Below are 25280 nucleotides of genomic sequence, written 5' to 3'. Positions count from 1 at the left end.
ATTGGCAAAAAGGTAGGCACTGGGAGGGCAGGGACTTATGGTTCTGTGTCCATCAAGGCTCTGTCTGCAGTGTTGCAATGTCTGTCAGTGTGATTTGAGTGAATATGGTGGGGGTCATGGAGGGATGCACTGCACTCCTGTGTGCTGGTGGGTCAAGTACAGCAAAACCCACCCATGCAGACATACACTCAGCAAAATGATGTGAGGAGTTTCTGTGGGCCCAGGGGAAGCTGGAGTATGAAAGGGAAAATGAAGACTGATGCACGGTTGTAGGGGTTGCCTCATTGGAGATCTCTGTTGGTCAGGCATAGTCCTCTGGTGCAGAAGCTGTGGTGTGAGCCCCAGGGCACCCAAGACTGCCCTGTAGGTAGGCATGGCAAGGCTGGGGCCCCAGGAGAGTGTTAGAAGATCAAGGAGGGCTCAAATCAGACCAGCCTCATCTGATGTGCAGGATCACCATGCAGGGATCGGGTCTGATGGTTACCCAAGGGCTAAGGTCTCTTATTCATGAAAATTGAACTTAGAGAGATGACCACACATTGCTACAGATTCTCCTGCACCCACCCCTGTGGGCTCCATATCAGTTGGCTTGCTGCTCTGCTACTTTGTTCCTGTGGCTTCATCTCAGAGAGATGCAAGTCAGAAATGGCTCAGTGTTTTTGCTCCTTTGTTGGTCCAAGGGAGGCAAGGAAACTTCCATTGAAGAGGTAGTGGCCGAGAGGCTTTCTGTTGCCCTAGGGGCTCTCTCCAGGGAGTTACCAAGTTGCTAATAGCTAGATGGCTTGCGCAGGTGTTGGCTACAGACCCAGGCTTGGAAGGTCTGCCTGATGAGGACACATGGGAACAGACACCCACATTACACTCTAATCATTTTTCTGTAGGGCTGCTGTGGTATGCTGGGGGCCCACTCCAGTCACTAGTCACCTCAGATTTTCTAGTACCTGGAGGTATCACCAGTGAAGGCTGAGAAACAGCAAAGATGGCAGCCTGCTCTTTTCTCTGGTAGCTCCATCCCAGGGAGGTATGGACCTGTTTCCTGCACAAACATACCTCTAAGAGGTGGATGGAGACCCCATTCGGGAGATCAGACCCCTAGTCAGAAGGAACGGTATCAGGGACCTGCTTCAGGTAGTCTAGCCACATTTTCACAAAGCAGCTGTTCTGTGCTGGGTGTATACTTCAGACCCTGGTTGCCTTGGACACTCCAAAGCTAGAAGGCTGGAATGGCTAAGTTGCCCAAACAGCAAAGATGTCAACCTGCCCTGCCCCCTGAGATCTCTTTACCAGGGAGGCCTGGAACCTCTGTCAGCCAGTGAACACTAGTGGTGGTAGTCAAAAATCCAGGTTGGGAGGCTCCACCCAGTAATGAGGACAGGGGTCAGGGACTCAATTGAAAAAGCAGTCTGGCCCCATTTTTATATGGCTGCTGTGCTGTTCTGGTGTATCATTTTCACCCCAGTCAGCTTGGGCTCCTCAAAGCTTACAGACCAGAATTGATAAGTCAATCAAACAGCAAAGGTGCCGGCCCACATCTTTCTCTGCGAGCTCTGTCACAGGGAGTTTTCAAATCTCTATGAGCCTAAGAACACTGGTGGGAGTGGCTGGAGTCCCCTGTTGGGAAGTCCCACCCAGAGAGGAGGAACAGGATCTGGTACCTGCTTCAAGAAGGAGTCTGGCCATGTTTTTGTAGAGCACATGTGCATCAGCTGGTGGATTCTTTCCACCACGAGTATATTTGGACTCTCCAAAGCTTGAAGGGCTGAACAGCTAAGCTGACCCAACAGCAAAAATGGCAGCCCACTCTGCCCACCATGCCTCAGTTGAAGGTGCTGTGTGGTATATAAATTATATGTGAGCAAAGTATACAAAAATTATTTGAACCGTGTTTTGTTATTTTATCTTTAGTTCTGTTTTAAACCGAATGCAAAAACATGAACCTCTCATGGCTACTGTTCTGGAAACTCGTCTAAAATATATTACAGAAGACAAGTGATGTGTCCATACAAGAACATTGATATTAGCTGAAAGATAGAACTGATAATCATAAAAGGGACATTAAACACACTTGTGAAAACAGGTCATTTACCTTCATTTGTCTCCTAGCCATCTACATGTTCAGACTGTTAATCTAATGATAATGTATTTACCGAGAAGTGTGAAAGTTACATTTTAACCTTGTGATTGATTTATTCATGGATATAACCATAAGAAATGACAGAAAGAAACAGCAAATGGAAGAAAGTATTCCATTGCACCAGGATGTCTATGAAATGGACTTCAGTTTTTCTGCTGATATAGCTGAGCTGTTACATTAGCTCTGGTAGTTGTGGAAAAGTGCTGCTGTGCCCCACAGAATTCAGCCATTGGATGAATATAAAGACAATCCTGGATGAGCTTGTCCAGAGGGGTCATGAGGTGACTGTATTGGCATCTTCAGCTTCCATTCTTTTTGATATCAACAGCCCATCTACTCTTAAACTTGAAGTTTATCCTGTATCTTTAACTAAAACTGAGTTTGAGGATATCATCATGCAACTGGTCAAGAGATGGGCAGCCCTTCCAAAAGACACATTTTGGTCATATTTTTCACAAGTACAAGAAATCATGTGGATATTTAATGGCATAATTAGAAAGTTCTGTAAGGATGTAGTTTCAAATAAGAAAGTTATGAAGAAACTACAAGAGTCAAAATTTGATTTTGTTCTTGCAGACGCTATTATTCCCAGTGGCGAGCTGCTGGCTGAACTGTTTAACATACCCTTTGGATACAGTCTCCGCTTCTCTCCTGGCTACACACTTGAAAATCATAGTGGAGGATTTCTGTTCCCACCTTCCTATGTACCTGTTGTTATGTCAGAATTAAGTGAACAAATGACTTTCATGGAGAAGGTAAAATGTGATATATGTGACTTATTTTCAATTTTGGTTCCAAATATTTAATAAGTAGAAGTGGGATCAGTTTTCCAGTGAAGGTCTAGGTAAGCAATTTTTTTCAGTTGATAACATGGAGATCTAACTTTCGTGTGCCTCTGAAGCTGAGCTTATATGAAGCAACAAAGTCAGGGTACTTGGTTGTTGTTGTTGTTGTTGTTGTTTTGGCAGAGTCTTGCTCTGTCTTCCAGGCTGGAGTGCAGTGGTGCGATCTCAGCTCACTGCTGGTATTACAGGTGCGTGTCAGCACGCTTGGCTAATTTTCTGTATTTTTAGTAGATACAGGGTTTTACCATGTTGGCCAGGCTGGTCTGAAACTCCTGACCTCAAGTGTTACACCTGCCTCGGCCTCCCAGATTGCTGGGATTACAGGCGTGAGCCATCGCGCCTGGCTGGTAGTGGCATTTTTTTGTAACTGAATTTATCAAATGAAAACACAAGATGATCTATCAATCGCACAAGTATTATAGAAAAGCTTAAATTATAAGGTCAGTTAAAACTCTGTGGCCATTGCTCATACAGAACATTCTAGGACATCCTAAACCCATATATTAGTGCATGTAATATTTCTTTAAACAATCACATATCTGTTTTACTATACTTTTTTTATCTTAAAAATAGCCAGACACGTCAACAAACATCTTACTTAATGCACACCTGTATATTGAGTAGTTACACAATTTTCTACAACAACTATCTATGTAACATTGCAGAAATTGTTTTTCCTTGTATACTTCAGTTTCCTTATTCTGAAATTAAAATATGTCCTCATGTTACCAGAAGGTTTCCTTCACAGTTGAGAGAAATAATGTCTCTATCTCAAATGCAAAATCAATAAGGGTAATTTGTAGTTTCTAATGTTTCTACATTCCTTCACTAAAAGATTGGAAATTCTTCTAAGGTCAATCATCTTGTTAAAGTCTGAACATTGTTATATCTGTGTAGTTTTTTTTTTATTTGAAACTATGTTTCTTACAAAATATGAGCCAAATTAAGATTGAGTACAAATCTCTATTTGAATAATTTCTCAAAATTTTCTAGCTGTAATTTGCAAATATGTTTACTTAAAAGCTAATATGATTAATGCATTAGCATGAATCAAAAGCAGTAGTGGGTACTAGAATTTCAGCCACAATCTCAAAATAGCCCACAGTTCACTTGAATAACCAAAGATAAAACGATTAGCTTAGTGAACTGTGGAAACTAGACTATTTCTTAGAAAATCATTTTTACGGGTACAGCAGAATTAGTTTATCATGGAGCTCAAGGAGTTGCTTAAATGTTTATATGCTACTGTGGAAACTTTAAGGGGTAATCAATGGATGTTTACTTCTCTATAGATTATTTTAATAATATGATTGTGAGTATTCTGATGTGACATTAGCAATGATGGAGTTTACCCTCAAAATTCTCTTATCACTTTGCTTTTCTTATAAATACACATGGGTAAAATATATAATACATAAAAATTAAATTATGCCTATATTTGAATATATGTTTTTGTATTTCAATGTACAGACACTTTGCCTACATTTTTGCCTACATTATTCCAATCCCATTCAGAAAATTACCTAATGTAATTATCTTGTGTCATCCACCTTTTCTTTTCTTTTTCCTGTCAGGAAGACCCACTACCTTATCTGAGACAATGTGGAAAGCTGACATATGTCTTATTTGAAACTCCTGGGATTTTCAATTTCCTCATCCACTCAAATGTTGATTTTGTTGGAGGACTCCACTGCAAACCTGCAAAACCCCTATCTCATATTATACATTGTTTTGATAGGAAACTGAGTGATTGAGTCAGTTAAAAGACATTGCAAATTACTTGATAATTTCTAATACTAGCTGTTGTTATTAACTTGCAGAAAGATTTGAATGCAAGTCATGGTTGTCAAATCGGTTCTCTAATTGTTTATTATGTAAAATAATTGCTAATCCAATTTATTTTCTTTTCAATTAAATATTAGATTCTCAGATAATTTGTCTATATTTTAAGAGAAAAGGACACTTGGCAAAATATATCAAGTGTTTTAAAAATGCACATAACCATTGGTTTCATAATATAGTCTCAGGTAATCATACTGAGAAAAAATAAATCAAGATGTACATACTTAATATTTATGGAAAATATTCATAAAATTAACATTGGAATTAATCAAACATATTAAATGAATGAATGATTAAAAACTTATACTCTATGCATACTATAGCCTTACAATATTTTTATCAATCAAATATTCATTACACTTTGAGCCATAATGCAAGAAAAGAGAGGTAGAAAATGATAAATATAACAAGATGACAAGTTTTTTGTAGGAGAATAATGTATACACAATAAGGCTAAAACTTTCTAAATAAATGTCACATGTGTACATAGAATAAAAGCCATGATGGAACATACATATTTTACATTGGTAATATCTCTAGATAGAAATTTTAGAAAAATTTCCTTTTCTTTTTAAAACTTTTCATATTTTTATTAAATTACTTACATTGATTTTGTATTTTTTTTTATGAATTTGTCACAGAGTGGGAAACAACCAGTCCACATCAGTGATGAATCAGTAAACAGAAGTTAGAGTACTTCGACACTGGGTGGATGAAGAAGGCTCTGGGCATTAAGCCAGTGAGAGTAAACACTGAACACGAGTTACATTAAATGTGGCAACAGGTAACAGCAATCACACAAAATGCCTAGATGCCCCGTGTGTTATCTGGAATAGTGGTACAATGACTCTCACACTAACATTGAAGTTTCTAAATTTAAATATTGGCATAGATTGGAGAAAGCAAATCAGAATAAACATCTATCACTTTTATCCAAGCACATCTTCACCAGGAAGTGTAGTGTGAGTGAGCTACTCATGAGGGTGACCAGATCTCCCCTGTGGAAAGCCCTGGTGGCCTCTCCCATTATGGTGCAAGTGCTGCTGCCTCTGAGACACAGCAAAGTGTTGATGAGAGTTCCTCACATGCAGTTATAAATAGAACATCAATTTGACAATGTGATTTCACTGAAAAGTTGTTCCACCTAAACAATCACCTGAAAAATATGATCATTCAACTATATAACTATATACTGTACAATTCTGTATTATAAATAAGACTCTCAGGACTAATTCACAGAAATTCCAAACCACAACCAGACTCCAGAATGTCAGTGATTTTTAACCACTACCTTTTATGATTATTTTTTTCTCTTTTGAAAAAAGACTGGAAAACTCTGACAAAATTTAAGTGAAGTGTAAAGGATTATAGAGGAAGATAAATGTAGACATAAAATCATCCCAACTGTGTATAACTTTTCCTCAGTGCTAATAGTTAGGGAAGCAAAGCATTGATGGCTTCAAACTAGAAGAATTCTATAGAAAACCTGCCTGAAATAAAGATATGTGATTTAGTAAATTGACAATATAGAATTTAAGCCAAGTGGTGCCATTTTCCGAGAACCTGTATTAGTAACTGTAATATTATAAGTGAAGAATCTGGCTATAATATTTTCTAACATTATCTCCCTGACTACTATGTAATAGTTCTATCTCTTTTCTCCCTTACACACACACACTCACACACGTGCACACACACAAACAGGCACACACACATATTTACATAAATACCCTTAGTAGAGGCCAGCTATATCATATTATACATTGTTTTGATAGGAAACTGAGTGATTGAGTCAGTTAAAAGACATAATTTCCTCCAATAAGTCCTGATAATACTTGATTTTCTCTCTTCAGTAATTTGTACCAATTCTTTCAGTAGTGCCTGCTGTGCTGATACTGTTTTGTGATGGAACAAATTATTTTTTCACAGGAAATGGAAGAGTTTATCCAGACCTCTGGAGAAAATGGTGTTGTGGTGTTTTCTCTGGGGACAATGGTCAGTAACATGACAGAAGAAAGGGCCAATGTAATTGCATCAGCCCTTGCCAAGATCCCACAAAAGGTAAGATAAAGTTCCTTACTGGTATGGAAAACTACTAAAATAGACTGTTAAAGTCTGTAAAGAATCCATTATAGAAATTTTCTGCCTAGAAATGTAGCTGTTGGGAAAGCACTAATTATCAGATATTAGTTCAAAATCAGAAATATACATGGAACATGCTAAAATAATACAAAGGGTATATTAATGGATAATAAATTTGGCACTAATATTGTGATCAGGAACAAATATATTAAGAGGTGTAGGTAAAGTTTTGGTATTACCATGATACTGGGGTCAGGTAAGAGATATCACCAAATTCTTTCCCTGTCATTTGATGCTTATGTTTAAGGATTCCTAAGGGCATTGTACAGTCTACAGATGTTATCAGAAGAAGTTACATTTTAATGTATGACTTCACTAGCACAATAACAATAGCAGGTGTTTCAAAATGTCTGACATGCATCATTTGCCATGTAATCCAGCCTCATATACTTCCTCTACATTTTGGAATAGGCCTATCAGAGTGATGTTCAGGGTACTATTCAGTGAAAGAACGGCCTAGGTCGACAGATTTAGTCCTAGTTCCCACCCAGCCAGGTAGATTTAGAAAAAGAGAATAAGCAGCCTCCCTTGCTGGACTGGGCCCAGCCAATGTCTGAAGCAGGAAGATTAAAGAGAAAGGATGGAGATAGATCCTGACCGGAAGGTGAATCCTGTGCCATATAAAATGTGGCCCCACAAGGACTCAGCACTAACAGATTAACAACTCCTCCCAATGGAGGCAGCAGAAGGAAATATAGGAAGGAGTCAAACAGAAGGAAGCCAGGCAGGGCAACAGGTTCAGATGCCTCCTCCATAGAACATAGTAGGAACATATTTTCTTCTGTATAGAATAAAATGGTGACATTTGTGTATTTGTCAATTACTTTTTAGTTCCCTATCTGATATCACCTTCTTGTAATAACCTATACTAACATTTTTGCTGAAAACTCGATTATTTTAATACTGATATAACAAGTAAAAGTTAAATACAGTAAATTATTGTTCAGCTTATGAGGATTGCTTGGGAGTTCCAAAATTAGTAACTTAAACATAAAAATGTCTTCGCTATAGTAGAACATATTAATCACTGTTGTCAAACTTTGTAGCACATTCTCTAAGTGTTAACAATCAGTTGACCAAATTCAGAAAAATACAATTTTGAATTTATTCAACAGCTATATCTTTATTTATGATACCAAAAGGTTCCTCATTTCAGTGCTGAAAAACAACCAAAATTAGCAATATTGATAATACTCTGAATTTGTCTCAAAAATTGTCCCATGAAATTTCTCCTGGAAGTAGTGCTTGGTAATTCGTAATTCCAAAGAAGTTATACGTGCTACCTTTGTAACATTAATTTATTTCTTATAAGTAGCTTATTTTATCAACTGGCTTTTTTGTCAATCAAAGGACACCAGACTCTAATATAATAACTTATAGGCAAGCAGAAATACATGAACTACTTCCCATGTTACTAAAGAATAAATAAATTAATACTTAATTAGGAAGATTAATACTAAAGAATAAATAAATTAATACTTAATTAGGAAGATGAAAACTAGTATAAAATGCATAAAATAAAATAAACATACATGTCATTACTAAATTGTTACTGCTTTTTCTCACTAGAATTATAATGACTACTTACACTTTTTTATACATATAATTTTTTAGAATTTTTATATGTTTAAAATTACATTTATTTTATTTTAACTTTTATTTTAAGTACAGGTGCAGGTTTGTTCCATGGATAAACTTGTGTCATGCGAGTTTTTTTTACAGATTGTTTCATCAGACAGGCATTAAGACCAGTACCCATTAGTTATTTTACGTGATCTTCTCTCCCTTCCTGCCCTGCAGCCTCCAATACACCCCAGTGTATGTTGGTCCCCACTATGCTCCCATGTGTTCTCATATTTAGGTTCCACTTAATGGTGAGAACATGTGGTATTTGAACTTCTGTTTCTATGCTAGTTTGCTAAGGATAACGGCCTCCAGCTCCATCTATGTCCCTGAAAAATACAAAATCTTGTTTTTTTATGGCTGCGTAATATTCCATGGTGTGTATGTACCCCGTTTCGTTTTCTTTATTCAGTCAATCATTGATGGGCATTAAGGTTGATACCATGTCTTTACTATTGTGACTACTACTGCTATTAATAAATGTGTATGTGCCTTTATAAGAGAATGATTCATCATCCTTTGGATATATACCCACTAATGGGATTGGTGAGTTGAATTGTATTTTAGCCTCCAGGTTTTTGAGGAAGTGCCACACTGCCTTCCTCAATGGTTGAACCAACTTACATTCCCACTAATAGAGTATAACCATTCCCCTTTCTACACAATCTCACTGGCATCTATTACCTTTTGAGTTTGTAATAGCCATTATGAGTGGTGCAAAATAGTATCTATTGTGATTTTGATTTGCATTTCTCTAATGAGCAGTGATGTTAAGCTTTTTTCATATGATGGTTGGCCACACATAGGTCTTCTTTTGAAAAGTGTAACAATTTTTTAAATACTTGCACCTTTCATAGATAATCTCATTTTTCTAAGCTATTATTATACATATCACAATATTACAATTGTTTTATCAAAGAATCTTTGATAATGATAAAACAGCCATTATAGATGTTTAATTGGAAACAGAGGAGCAAAGAAAATAAATATAAGATCACCTTGTTCTTATAGAATAATACAAGAAATATGTGGTGGGTTACGGTTTTCCAAATATATATAAAATAATATACATTTAGTTATAGGAATAAAGACTAGAATAAAAGCATAAAATGTGAAACAGGATATCTGTGTATGCAGTGATTCTTACTCCCTTTTTCGTTCTTTTTCAATTTTCTTACAACATGCTTGTATAATTTTCATAAGGATATCGCAGAAAGAGAATGAACTGTCCATGTTAGTTATTAACCTATAAACAGAAATCACATACTGCAACACTGTAAGATCCACCCTTAAAAGGTTTTAGGCAGGAAACCAATGAGATGAAACATTGAATGCAAGTTACTTTAAATGTTGCCACAAGTAACTGGCATCATACAGAATACTTGGATGTTTTATGTGGGTGATATAATTAGTATAGTGACCTTCATTTTGAAACTAATGTCATAAGGTTAAAATCACACTTTTGAAGAATGCTCTAGGCAATACATGGTTGGCAAAGTGAAAGGTTGAATAGTTTTTCCTTTAATCTTTTTTTCTGTGAAAAATTGTTTTTTCACAGAAGTAAGCTTCGCATCCATGATTTATATCAGAAAGTATACTTTTTATGTTCAAAGGGTTTGATCATTATTTTATAGAAAGAAAAGATCAAATGATGAATGTAAAACACAAGGAATAACAAAAAATGAGTATACAGTTTTGACAGGATAACAATGAAACTTTGGTTCCTCCATATTTCTTTTTTGGTGGGAAAGTACATCAAGTAACATGGAAATTACCCATTTACAGAAAGAAATTGAATTTCAAAACTCATAAGTAGCAGGGATCTCAAGTAAGAATAATTCTCAAATAAATCCAGGAAAACAAGTCTTTAGCAGGAGTTTTTTGAAGCATGAAGTGAGCTGCTCAAGAGAGTGACCGGATATTTTCTGGAGAAGAGTCTGGTGGACCTCTCCCACGGAAGTGCGTGCGCATCCTCCCCATAGGACATAGTGAGGTAATGATGAGAGTCCCTCGAAACCAGTTGTACATAACACATTCCATGAGGATGCCAATTTTACAGTAAGATATCAGAGTAACTGGTGTCACCCGTAAAAAAACCCAGAAATATGTAACTATACATGTTTACTTCTGGATTATCAGTAGGATTTCGAGGACGATTTCACAGAAATTCTAAACCATGCACAAGACTTCAAAATGTCAGCAATTCTTACCTTACGTGGTGAAGGAGTGATTTAGAAGGAAGATTTGGGAAATTCTGACAAATTTTAATATAGGTTATAAATAATTACACAGTTGAGAGAAATATATAATGTCTTCCCAATCATAAGTAACTTTTCTTTAGTGGCATAGTCAGAGAAATAAAATTATAATGACTACACTAAACTAATGATTTAGAAAACCTCCCTGAAATAAACACAAGTTATTTAGGAGAACAATATCAATATAAAACTAAAGACAAGTAAACAGTGTAGTCTTCCTAAGAATCTATATTAGTGATTAAGATATTATAAATGAAGAGCTTGGTTCCCATTTTTTAACAATATTTTTCCCGCACTACTGTGTAAAGATACCAATTTATTTCTTACTGTATATACTTAATCAAATACACACACACACAAACATGCACAAACTTACACAACTATAGATTAATAATAGAGAAAATTGATGTTGTATAACATAATTCTTTCCAAAGGAATTGAGTGATGTCGTCTTTAAAAAACTGACACTACTAGAAAACAGTATGGAGGTTTCTCAAAAATTATTAAAAAAAGAATTAACATGTGAAACAGAAATTCCACTTCTGAATTGTATTAATAAGAATGAAAATCAGGATCTCAAGGAGATATTTGCACATCTATAGAGATATAGCACTATTACAAAAGCTAAGAGCTGGAAACAACCCAAGTGTCTATCAAGAAATGAATATATGACAACTATATGGTATATACACGAAATAAAATTTTACTCAGCCTCAAAAAAAGGAATTGTGACACATGCTACAATGTAGATGAAATTTGATGTCATTAGACTTAGTGAATAAATAAAAAAAGATAAAGACTGTAATCCACTCATATAAGGTATTTAAACTGTCAAATTCATAGAAAAAGAAAGTGATTAACAGGTGAAAAGGAGAGCATAAAATGGAAAGTTGTTGTATATTAGGTATAGAGTTTTTGTTTTAGAAGAAGAAAAGTTCTGAGGATTGATTGCATAGGATTGTGAATATATCTAGCATTCTCTTTGTACTTAGAAATGGTTACGATGGAAAATTTCATGCATGTTTTACCATAGCCACTCCGTTAACAATTCTGGCTGATATTTGATTTTTTCTCCTTAGTTTCTTGTAACAATTCTTTCAATAATGTTTGCTGAGTTATTGCTCTTTTGTGAGAGAGCAAATTATTTCTTCATTGGAAATGAAAATTTCCCAGAGATCTGGAGAAAATAGCATTGCATTGTTGTCTCTGGGGTCAATGGTCAGTAACATTACAGAACAAAGGGTCAATGTGATTGCAACAGCCCTTGTGCTCTTCTCACCAAAGGTTAGATAAATTGCCTGGGTGATGGAAAACTACCGAAAAGAGCCTTAAACTATGTAAAGGGTTAAAGCATAAAAATTTCCTGCATGAAAAGTTAGCTTTTAGGATAACTTTAATTCACCTCAGATGTCAATTTAAAAACAATGTATATGACAGATGATAAAATGATAAAAAGAGTATTTTTGATTAACAATACTTTGGCACGACCATTGTGATCAGAAAAGATATATAATGAAGAAGTGCAGTGTTGCATTCTGGTATTATCATGGTATTTGAGGCAGGTAACAGATATCACCAAATTCTTCCCTGTCATTTTTTTTTATATACACCTTTTTATTATACTTTAAGTTCTAGGGTACATGTGCACAACGTGCAGATTTGTTACATATGTATACGTGTGCTATGTTGGTGTGCTGCACCCATTAACTTGTCAGTTACATTAGGTATATCTCTTAATACTATTCCTCCCCCTTCCCCCCACCCCACAACAGGCCCTGGTGTGTGATGTTCTACTTTCTGTGTCCAAGTGTTCTCATTGTTCAATTCCCACCTATGAGTGAGAACATGCGGTGTTCGATTTTTTTGTCCTTGTGATAGTTTCCTGAGAATGATGGTTTCCAGCTTCATCCATGTCCCTACAAAGGACATGAACTCATCAATTTTCATGGCTGCATAGTATTCCATGGTGTATATGTGCCACATTTTCTTAATCCAGTCTATCATTGTTGGACATTTGGCTTGGTTCCAAGTCTTTGCTATTGTGAGTAATGCCGCAATAAATGTACATGTGTATGTGTCTTTATAGCAGCATGATTTATATTCCTTTGGTAATATACCCTGTAATGGGATGGCTGGGTCAAATGGTATTTCTGGTTCTAGATCCCTGAGGAATCACCACACTGACTTCCACAATGGTTGAACTAGTTCACAGTCCCACCAACAGTGTAAAAGTGTTCCTATTTCTCCACATCCTCTCCAGCACCTGTTGTTTCCTGACTTTTTAATGATCGCCATTCTAACTGGCGTGAGATGATATCTCATTGTGGTTTTGATTTGCATTTCTCTGATGGCCAGTGATGATGAGCATTTTTTCATGTGTCTGTTGGCTGCATAAATGTCTTCTTTTGAGAAGTGTCTGTTCATATCCTTTGCCCACTTTTTGATGCAGTTGTTTTTTTTCTTGTAAATTTGTGTAAGTTCTTTGTAGATTCTGGATATTAGCCCTTTGTCAGATGAGTAGATTGCAAAAACTTTCTCCCATTCTGTAGGTTGCCTGTTCACTCTGATGGTAGTTTCTTTTGCTGTGCAGAAGCTCTTTAGTTTAATTAGATCCCATTTGTCAATTTTGGCTTTTGTTGCCATTGCTTTTGGTGTTTTAGACATGAAGTCCTTGCCTATGCCTATGTCCTGAATGGTATTGCCTAGGTTTTCTTCTAAGGTTTTTATGGTTTTAAGTCTAACATTTAAGTCTTTAATCTATCTTGAATTAATTTTTGTATAAGGTGTAAGGAAGGGATCCAGTTTCAGCTTTCTACATATGGCTAGCCAGTTTTCCCAGCACCATTTATTAAATATGGAATCCTTTCCCCATTTCTTGTTTTTGTCAGGTTTGTCAAAGATCAGATGGTTGTAGATATGTGGTATTATTTATGAGGGCTCTGTTCTGTTCCATTGGTCTATATCTCTGTTTTGTTACCAGTATCATGCTGTTTTGGTTACTGCATCCCTGTAGAATTGTTTGAAGTCAGGAAGTGTGATGCCTCCAGCTTTGTTCTTTTGGCTTAGGATTGACTTGGCAATGCAGGCTGTTTTTCACTTCCATATGAACTTTAAAGTAGTTTTTTCCAATTCTGTGAAAAAAGTCATTGGTAACTTGATGGGGATGGCATTGAATCTATAAATTACCTTGGGCAGTATGGCCATTTTCACAATATTGATTCTTCCTATCCATGAGCATGGAATGTTCTTCCATTTGTTTGTGTCCTCTTTTATTTCATTGAGCAGTGGTTTGTAGTTCTCCTTGAAGAGGTCCTTCACATCCCTTGTAAGTTGGATTCCTAGGTATTTCATTCTCTTTGAAGCAATTTTGAATGGGAGTTCTCTCATTATTTGGCTCTCTGTTTGTCTGTTATTGGTATATAAGAATGCTTGTGATTTTTACACATTGATTTTGTATCCTGAGACTTTGCTGAATTTGCTTATCAGCTCAAGGAGATTTTGGACTGAAATGATAGGGTTTTCTAGATATACAATCATGTCATCTGTGAACAGGGACAATTTGACTTCCTCTTTCCCTAATTGAATACCCTTTATTTCTTTCTCTTTCCTGATTGCCCTGGCCAAAACTTCCAACATTATGTTCAATAGGAGTCGTGAGAGAGGGCATCCCTGCCTTGTGCCAGTTTTCAAAGGGAATTCTTCCAGTTTTTGCCCATTCAGTATGATATTGGCTGTGGGTTTGTCATAAATAACTCTTATTATTTTGAGATACATCCCACCAATACCTAATTTATTGAGAGTTTTTAGCACAAAAGGTTGTTGAATTTTGTCAAAGGCTTTTTCTGCATCTATTGAGATAATCATGTAGTTTTTGTCTTTGGTTCCATTTATATGCTGGATTACGTTTATTGATTTGCATATGTTGAACCAGCCTTGCATCCCAGGGATGAAGCCCACTTGATCATGATGGATGAGCTTTTTGATGTGCTGCTGGATTTGGTTTGCCAGTATTTTATTGAGGATTTTTGCATCAATGATCATCAGGGATATTGGTCTAAAATTCTCTTTATTTGTTGTGTCTCTGCCAGGCTTTGGTATCAGGATGATGCTGGCCTCATAAAATGAGTTAGGGAGGATTCCCTCTTTTTCTCTTGATTGGAATAGTTTCAGAAAGAATGGTACCAGTTCCTCCTTGTGCCTCTGGTAGGATTCAGCTGTGAATCCATCCAGTCCTGAACTCTTTTTGGTTGGTAAGCTATTAATTATTGCCTCAATTTTAGAGCCTGTTATTGGTCTGTTAAGAGATTCAGCTTCTTCCTGGTTTAGTCTTGTGGGGTGTATATGTTGAGGAATTTGTCCATTTCTTCTAGATTTTCTAGTTTATTTGCGTAGAGGTGTTTATAGTATTCTCTGATGGTACTTTGTATTTCTGTGGGATCGGTGGTGATATCCCCTTTATCATTTTTTAATGCATCTCTTTGATTCTTCTCTCTTTTCTTTTTTATTAGTCTTGCTAGCAGTCTATCAATTTTGTTGATCTTTTCAAAAAACGAGCTCCTGGATTCATTGATTTTTTGAAGGGTTTTTTGTGTCTCTATCTCCTTCAGTTCTGCTCTGATCTTAGTTATTTCTTGCCTTCTGCTAGCTTTTGAATGTGTTTGTTCCTACTTCTCTAATTCTTTCAAGTGTGATGTTAGGGTGTCAATTTTAGATTTTTCCTGCTTTCTCTTGTGGGCATTTAGTGCTATAAATTTCCCTCTACACACTGCTTTAATTGTGTCCCAGAGATTCTGGTATGGTGTGTCTTTGTTCTCGTTGGTTTCAAAGAACATCTTTATCTCTGCCTTCATTTCGTTATGTACCCAGTAGTCATTCAGGAGCAGGTTGTTCAGTTTCCATGTAGCTGAGCGGTTTTGAGTGGGTTTCTTAATCCTGAGTTCTGCTTTGATTGCACTGTGGTCTGAGAGACAGTTTGTTATAATTTCTGTTCTTTTACATTTGCTGAGGAGTGCTTTACTTCCAACTACATGGTCAATTTTGGAATAGGTGCAGTGTGGTGCTGAGAAGAATGTATATTCTGTTGATTTGGGGTGGAGAGTTCTGTAGATGTCTATTAGGTCTGCTTGGTGCAGAGCTGAGTTCAATCCCTGGATATCCTTCTTAACTTTCTGTCTCATTGATCTGTCTAATGTTGACAGTGGGGTGTTAAAGTCTCCCATTATTATTGTGTGGGAGTCTAAGTCTCTTTGTAGGTCTCTAAGGTCTTGTTTTCTGAATCTGGGTGCTCCTGTATTGGGTGCATATATATTTAGGATAGTTAGCTCTTCTTGTTGAATTGATCTGTTACCGTTATGTAATGGCCTTCTTTGTCTCTTTTGGTCTTTGTTGGTTTAAAGTCTGTTTTATCAGAGGCTAGGATTGCAACCCCTGCCTTTTTTTGTTTTCCATTTGCTTGGTAGATCTTCCTCCATCCCTTTATTTTGAGCCTATGTGTGTCTCCGCATGTGAGATGGGTTTCCTGAATACAGCACACTGATGGGTCTTGACTCTGTATCCAATTTGCCAGTCTGTGTCTTTTAATTGGAGCATTTAGCCTGTTTGCATTTAAGGTTAATATTGTTATGTGTGAATTTGATCCTGTCTTTATGATGTTAGCTGGTTATTTTGCTTGTTAGTTGATGAAGTTTCTTCCTAGTCTCTATGGTGTTTACAATTTTGCATGTTTTTGCACTGGCTGGTACCAGTTGTTCATTTCCATGTTTAGTGCTTCCTTCAGGAGCTCTTTTAGGGCAGGCCTGGTGGTGACAAAATCTCTCAGCATTTGCTTGTCTGTAAAGGATTTTATTTCTCCCTCACTTATGAAGCTTAATTTTGCTGGATATGAAATTCTGGGTTGAAAATTCTTTTCTTTAAGAATTTTTATATTGGCCCCTACTCTCTTCTGGTTTGTAGAGTTTCTGCTGAGACATCCGCTGTCAGTCTGATGGGCTTCCCTTTGTGGGTAACCTGACCTTTCTCTCTGGCTGCCCTTAACATTTTTTCCTTCATTTCAACTTTGTTGAATCTGACAATTATATGTCTTGGAGTTCCTCTTCTTGAGGAGTATCTTTGTGGCGTTCTCTGTATTTCCTGAATTTGAATGTTGGCCTGCCTTGCTAGGTTGGGGAAGTTCTCCTGGATAATATCCTGCAGAGTGTTTTGCAACTTGGTTCCATTCTCCCCGTCACTTTCAGGTAAACCAATCAGACATAGATTTTGTCTTTTCACATAGTCCCATATTTCTTGGAGGCTTTGTTCATTTCTTTTTATTATTTTTTCTCTAAACTTCTTTTCTCACTTCATTTCATTCATTTGATCTTCAATCACTGATACCCTTTCTTCCAGTTGATCGAATCAGCTACTGAAGTTTGTGCATTTGTCACATAGTTCTCATGCCATGGTTTTCAGCTCCATCAGGTCCTTTAAGGATTTCTCTGCATTGGTTATTCTAGTTAGCCATTCGTCTAATATTTTTCAAGGTTTTTAACTTCTTTGTGATGGGTTTGAACTTCCTCCTTTAGCTCAGAGAAGTTTGATTGTCTGAAACCTTCATCACTCAATTCATCAAAGTCATTCTCCATCCAGCTTTGTTCCATTGCTGGTGAGGAGCTGTGTTCCTTTGGAGGAGGAGAGGCACTCTGATTTTTAGAATTTTCAGTTTTTCTGTTCTGTTTTTTCCCCATCTTTGTGGTTTTATCTACTTTTGGTCTTTGGTGATGGTGATGTATGGATGGGGTTAATTATAATTTTTAAACAGATGTTTGTTAATTTTCCTTTTAACAGTCAGGACCCTCAGCTGCAGGTCTGTTGGAGGTTGCTGGAGGTCCACTCCAGTCCCTGTTTGCCTGGGTATCAGCAGTAGAGGCTGCAGAACAGTGAATATTGCTGAACAGCAAATGTTGCTGTCTGATCGTTCTCTGGAGGTTTCATCTCAGGGAGTACCTGGCCGTGTGAGATGTCAGTCTGCCCCTACTCAGGGGTGCCTGCCAATTAGGCTACTCAGAGGTCAGGGACCCACTTGAGGAGGCAGTCTGTCCATTCTCTGATCTCAAACTCCATGCTGGAGAACCACTACTCTCTTCAAAGCTGTCAGACAGGGAAATTTATGTCTGCAGAGGTTTCTGCTGCCTTTTGTTTGGCTATGCCTTGCCCCCAGAGGTGGAGTCTACAGAGGCAGGCAGGCCTCCTTGAGCAGCGGTGGGCTCCACCCAGTTCGAGCTTCCTGGCTGCTTTGTTTACCTACTCAAGCCTCAGCAATGGTGGGTGCCCCTCCCCCAGCCTCACTACTGCCTTGCAGTTTGATCTCAGACTGCTGTGCTAGCAATGAGTGAGGCTCTGTTGGCCTGGTACCTTCTGAGCCAGGCAAGGGATATAATCTCCTGGTGTGCCATTTGCTAAGACCATTGGAAAAGCGCAGTATTAGTGTGGGAGTGACCTGATTTTCCAGGTGCCCTCTGTCACAGCTTTGCTTGGCTATGAAAGGGAATTCTCTGACCCCTTGCGCTTCCTGGGTGAGGTGATGCCACGCCCTGCTTCAGTTCATGCTCGGTGCGCTGCACCCACTGTCCAACAAGCCCCAGTGAGATGAACCCAGTACCTCAGTTGAAAATGCAGAAATCACCTGTTTTCTGCGTCGCTCATGCTGGGAGCTGTAGACTGGAGCTGTTCCTATTTGGCCATCTTGGAACCACCCTCTCTGCCCTGTCATTTTATCCCTTTGTTTACAGGATTCCTGAGGGCATTCTACACACTACTAATATTATCATAAAGGGTTACATACTGACGGGTAACTACATTAGCACAATAACAATAAGTAGGTATTGAAAAAAATCTGAAATGTATTATGGAGTTTAGACTTACCATGTAATCTGAGCCTCTTTACTTTCCCTAATTTTGAAATAGGCCTATTCAGTGTGTTGTTCAGCTGACTATTCAGAGAAAGAAATCCCAACGCTCACTCACCTTGAGTTTAGATACCTACTAAGCCAGGTAGATTTAGAGAAATAGAAAAATCAACCTGGCTTGATAGACTAGACATTGCCAACTTCTGAAAGGAAGGTGTAACAGAAAGGAAGAGGATTGGATCCTGCCCTTAAGGTGGACCATGTCCAGTATGAAATGTGCCCCCAAAAGACTCCACTTCTAACCCATGTTTTTACACTATCACCCACTAGAAGAAGAAGAGGATATAAGAAAGGGTCAAGGCCACGTGTGCTGGCTCACACCTGTAATCCCAAGACTTTCAGAGGCTGAAGTCGGAGCATTCCTTGACCCTAGGAGGTTGAGACCAGCCTGGGCAACATACAGAGACCCTGTCTCTACAAAAAGTAATAATAATAATAATAAATAGAAGTGTGCAGAGGTGCATGCCTGTAGTCTTAGCTATTCTCAAGGCTGAGGCAGGAGGATTGTTGGAGCCCAGGAGTTTAAGGTTGCAGTGAGATATGATCACACTTCTGCACTCCAACCTGAAAAGCACTTTGGAACTTTACATTTTAAGGATGGCCCTATAGGATTTTGAAGTTTCATGGGGCCTATAGCCCCTTTATTTGGGCCAATTTCTGTAATTTAGGATGGGTATATTTACCCAATGACTATACCTCCATTGTATCTAGGATGTAAGTAGCTTGCTTTTGATTTTACAGACCATAGGTGGAAGGTACTTGCTGTGTCTCAGATGAGACTTTGGACTTGGATTTTTTGGTTAATGCTAGAATGAGTTATGACTTTGGGGGACTGTTGAGAAGGCATGGTTGTGTTTTGAAATGTGAGCACATAAAATTTGGGAGTGGCCTGAGGCAGAAAGATATCGTTTGACTGTGTCCCCACTCAAATCTCATTTTGAATTGTAGCTCCCACAATTCTCCTGGGTCATGGGAGGAACCCAGTGAGAGGTAATTGAATTATGGGGGCAGTAACCTTCATGCTGTTGTCATAATAGTGAATGACTTCTCACAATACCTGATGGTTTTTATAAGAGGGTTCCCACCCCACTTCACTCATTCTTCTCTTTCCTGTGGCAATGTGAAGAAGGACATATTTGCTTTCCCTTCCACCATGATTGCAAGTTTCCAGAGGCCTCCTCAGCCCAGTGGAACTGGGAGTCAATTAAACCTCTTTCCTTTATATATTGCCCAGTCTCTCTGGAAGTTCTTTATAGCAATGTGATAACAAATTAATACATTCACTAACTAGTTTCTCAATACCTGTCTAGGCAGTCAATTATTGAATAGCCTGTGTTCCTTTTGCACAATCTTCAATTTTACAGTAAATGCTACCGTAACTTAAACTTTTCACTGAAGCTTTTTAAAAATAGTTGAATGATTATTAATAATTTTCACTCTATATATACTGTGATGATGTCAACTTGACTGGATTGAGGGATGCCCAGATGGCTAGTAAAGCTTTACTTCTGGGTGTATTTGTGGAGGTCTTTCAAGAGGAGATTGAAATTTGTCTTTTCTGGCAGATACCTCGGTGACTCTTGTCTGACCTGTGTCTTTTTTATTCCTACTAAGATAGCCACTCTATAGGAGACTAGAACAAATGTTAGGTTTGTGTGTGTTGGTCAAGTGAGATACAGAGGTGGCAACTCAACAAAACACATGAAATTTCAGAAGCAGTGCGTTCTAACATTTCCTAGAGAGAAGCAATCTGCATGACTCACAAGGCTAATGGGGAGGAGGAAGCTCTCTGGGTCAAGCAGTACAACTAGTGGGTGGGGAGCAAAAGAGAGTGAGGAATTTGTGAGCCAAAGCCTTTTTAGGGGTCTAGGGTGTTATCTAAGTGGGCTTCCCCTGGGGAAATCTAATTAGTGGGTTTAGTGCTAGTAGGCATAATTTCCAGGCATCATTTTTGACTTAGATGTGGTCACTGCATAGTGTATGTGGGGTCTGGGGATTGACGAGGTGATCCAAGTATGTTGTATATACTGGTCCCATAATGAGATAGTATTTAGGGTGCAGTTGTATAAGACAGATATTTGAACCACACTGAAGAATTTGGAGGACACAGAGGAACCTGAAACCTTGTCAATAGTTTCTAAGCTCTGCTTCCAGAATGAGAAAGTCCAACTTGTTTTTAAAATGAATTCCAAGGTCACATAAAATTTTGACAATTTACTACAATAATTATAGTACAAACTATGTTTAACTATCAATATGGAGTGAGGAAAAACCCTCTCATTTCTTGTACTGTAGAAATGTGAACAAAAATCTTTTAGGAAGATTGCAGATTCAACAGAATTCCTGGGAGAATTATTTCTTTTTATAGAAAGATGTGTATTGATGAGCACAATTTCATTTCAGAAGGATTAATATCATTTTTCTTTTTCTTAGCAGTCAAGTTATAGCTGCAAACCAAGTTCTGTTAAGTAATGGCATAATTAACCTGTATCTAACTAGCAATGCCAAACTACTCTTTATTATCACACTTCCACTTTTACACACACATGCACACAAACACATGCATGCACACACATGAGGAAAATATTATAGTAGCCATATCTAAAAGGAATGTAAATCAACACAGTAATGATTTACTAGATATAAACTGTTGTGCTAATAATTTAATACATTGAATACAGACATTTATGGGCTTAATTACACACAAAATATTTTTATGTGTTTGCAAACCACTCTGTTTTTAGAATTAGGTGTCCACTAAATATGAAAAGAACTGTACTCTTATTGCTTCATATTTTTGTAAATGATTTGGTCACATCCTCTTTCTAGTAATCAATGATTAGTGATTTAAGCCAAACTTTTCACACAGAGACATTGTCTTAAAGGGATTAGATGGGTGCTATGTGTCAGATTTTGGAGACAGTCTAACTATGCTTCTGAAAAATTCCTTTCCATGTTCATTTAAGAAGTTTAAGTAAATTTTATTTTATTTTCTGTGGATGATGTACCTTTGTAATGCAAATATTGTTTTCCCTGCAGGAAAGGGAAGAATTTGTTCAGAGCTCAGGCAATGATGGTGTTGTGGTGTTTTCTCTTGTATCAATTCTCCAGAACCTTACAGAAATAAAGGCTGATATTTTTGTTTCAGTCCTCATCCACTTTCCGCAGAAGCTCAGTATAACCTCCAAATCTGGTAGACAGCCATTCCCACAGTGGATTGAGAGTGTGGCTAATGGTGTCTTTGTGTGTGTGTGTTTTTTTTTGAAAGTTACATCTTATTTTACATTTAGCATAACAAGTACCAATATTAAGGAAAAAAATAGAAAAATGTTATACTAATGTAGTTAGGCATAATTGATCATTTGTCTACCAAGCCTTGCCATTTCCATGGAAATACATCTTTTTGGAGTCATTTGTTTGTAATGAAATAGAAATAAAAACATTAAGTCCCACTAAGTATTTAATATTTGAAATACTAAAATACTTCAGACATGTGATAACTTCTTCAAGAAAAAGTTCTGAAGTATGTTGGCTCCAATGACCGGGAAAAGGGGGGATCATTTTTATCAGCAATACTGATAGAAAGGAATCTTGCTTAAATGTATCCTCAGCTTAAGTTGTTTTAGGACTCAATGTAGCTGGGCATAGAAATAGAAGCCTAGATTTATGTAGTTTTTCTAATTAGCTAGAATTTTCTAGAATTAAAAGACAATTAAAAAGTTCTACAATGAATAAGTAAGGCTATTTATGAAATATTCAAAAGCTCTTTTAAAACTATTTAGTTAAATTTTATAAAACACAGCATAAGCAAGAATGTTAAATAGGAGTGTGAAATCTTGTGTTTTGATTATGCAATTCTCTGTTAAGGGGTTTGGTACATCTATATGTCCTTTGGATTCAAATGCAAGATTTCTTATAGTCTTCCTAAAAATGAAACTGTATATAAAAGGAAGTACAAATCCAGACAAGATGCTCAATTGAATATTGGAATAAAATTAACCCATGTCTTATTTTTTTTTCTTAGAAATTAAATAGCAAGAAATAAGGGTGAGAAGGAGGTAGGATGAAAAGCCAACTAATCATCCAAAAACAGACAAAATCTAAAGCAAGGTATATTTGTGAGAAATTCTAAATTTGAAGACAGAGAGGAAGGCCAAGTGACTATAATTTAAACAAAGGTAATGCATCCATAATAATTTTTAACTCTCAAACACTGATTGATTAGCCATATTGCTTTATTTTCTAATTCTTCACTTATAATCTCATCCCTTTGTAATTGATAACATGCAAAATTACAATAATGTACTCAGTAGGTGACTCAGTACACCCTTTTAAAAAAGATAGATGTATAAAACCCTATTATTTGTTTCAGTATTTACAAAGTAACCCTATATACTTCTCTTGCTATGTAATCTGATATAGAGTAGGACATATGAGTTATAAGTATTTCTACAGCCTTAAAATGCTATTATCCCATTGCTTAACTTGTGAAATACATAAGTTTCTTCCACAAGTTTTATGGATATATATATATATAAAAAAGAAACTAGCCACATTATGAGCCAATACTCAGCTCTATGATTGGATAATCCAGAATTATCTTCTTGATAAGACTATGTGAAAGTAAAAATAAGCAATTAGATCAGCAACAAGTTGAATAAGAATTTAACAGACAAAAATTCAATGAATAAAAGTTTATTATTTTACTTCTAATTCTAAAGCAGGTTTATTAAAAAAATCGATCATCAATTTTAGAGATTTACACTTTCTGTTGTTCATGTAAGAGTTTCAGGCAATGCAGAAAGAATTAATGTCTTATTTTCTGAAGACAGAAAATTTCTGTGGTGGCAATGTCCCATGTGCTCACCTTTTTTTGTAGAAAATGCTGCTTTCTTCAGTGAGTTATTTGGTAGTTTGTTTGCTTTTTCCCCTTCTTTCTCAGAAATTCTTTTAACACTGTAATAGAATTCTTGCCCATTTCCCAATCCAATTCCCAAATTAAGTCATCTCAAAACCAAAGCTTTTATTATTCCCGGTGAAATTAATGGGACCTGTTAAGCTGTTTGTGATAGGTCTCTATGGCATGAGTTCCCATGTTTGCTGATCTGCCTAATGACATCAGGAGGTGAACACATTGACAAGTGCAAATTTGCCCAAGGATTTGAGAATTGTTATTCATAATTGTATGAAAATATTGCTACTACTTTTAAAATTTTTCCAACCACTGATTATGTTACCAATTACACCAGACAATGTTTGAGGCCGTGTGAGTTTCTAACAATTTTTAGTTTGGTAATTCACCATCTTGGTCTTGGACCTGAATTTTTATGCTGACTCACAATATGTTGATTCCTGGAGAGTGCACAAATATGAAAAATGATAACTTCAAGCATACAGAGAAGCCAAAACAGTAAAATTTACAAATGCAATAGACCATACTCATCAGGAAAATATCTTAGGAAATAGTTTGATATGAGAAGCATAATGACTTCACTTTTTCTACATTCTCAACGCTACTAGTCTAAGCATATAAATTGACAATAATGATAATAGGGCATTACACTAGGAAAGGCTATTTTTCTATAGTGTCTATCTAGACGGTCACTGTCTACATTCCCACTTTGTCAACTGATATTTCTTTTGTTGCTTTAAATATAAGGGCCTACTCTTGCTAAAACTTTGAATAGTAAAGGGCATTAATCTTTTTTCAGGAAGAGCATATGTCAACAATATGTTCAATACAAACATATGATTTTAAGGGAAGTAATCATAAGAAATATTAAACATACTAATTTTATGAAACTTTTAATTGGCGGTACACTTGATAAACTTGGATTTATTTATATATTTTTTCTGTATTCTAAAAAATATCTAATATCTCAAATCTCTAATTTCTAATCTTTATTTAGAATCTAAATAATTATTTTATTTACTGTGGAAAAATAAAAGCATATTTACTCAGAAAGTAAGATTATTATAATATATTCTAATCTCTGTGTTTAAGAAATATAAATTAGTTAAATAACAGCTTATATGCTAAGGATTTAAGATATTAGAAAATCTACTTGATCAAGAATATGTTATATTAAATATTTGACCATGTAAAGCCCTACATTAAAGTATATACCCAGATTTTAATCAGTTTTACATTAATTTAACAAATATAGGCATGCCTCAGAGACATTGGGAGTTGAGTTCCATATCACTTCAATAAAGCAAATATTGCAATAAAGCAAGTCACTCAAATTTTTTGGTTTCCCAGTGCACATAAAAGTTATGTCTACACTATATTATAGTCTATTAAATGTGCAATACTGCATGTCTAAGGGAAAATACACATGCTTTACTTTTAAAATACATCATTGCTTAAAAATTGCTAATGATATTTAAGCCTTCAGCAAGTTGTGATCTTTTTGCTGATGAGGGGGTCTTACAGTGACATTGATGGCTGCTAACTGATCAAGGTTGTGGCTGCTGAAAGTTGGAGTGGCTG

The 25280-nt window shown here is 36.6% G+C and overlaps 1 pseudogene; it reads left to right on the top strand.

Moving 5' to 3' along the window:
* The first annotated feature begins 2259 nt into the window (after positions 1-2259).
* Positions 2260-25280, top strand: part of LOC112132997 (UDP-glucuronosyltransferase 2B4-like) — a 364436-nt pseudogene continuing 341415 nt past the window's right edge.

Source organism: Pongo abelii, chromosome 3 (genome assembly GCF_028885655.2).
Source record: "Pongo abelii isolate AG06213 chromosome 3, NHGRI_mPonAbe1-v2.0_pri, whole genome shotgun sequence".
Taxonomy (NCBI): domain Eukaryota; kingdom Metazoa; phylum Chordata; class Mammalia; order Primates; family Hominidae; genus Pongo; species Pongo abelii.
Note: the sequence above shows the minus strand (reverse complement) of the source record. Positions and strands in the feature narration are given on the sequence as shown.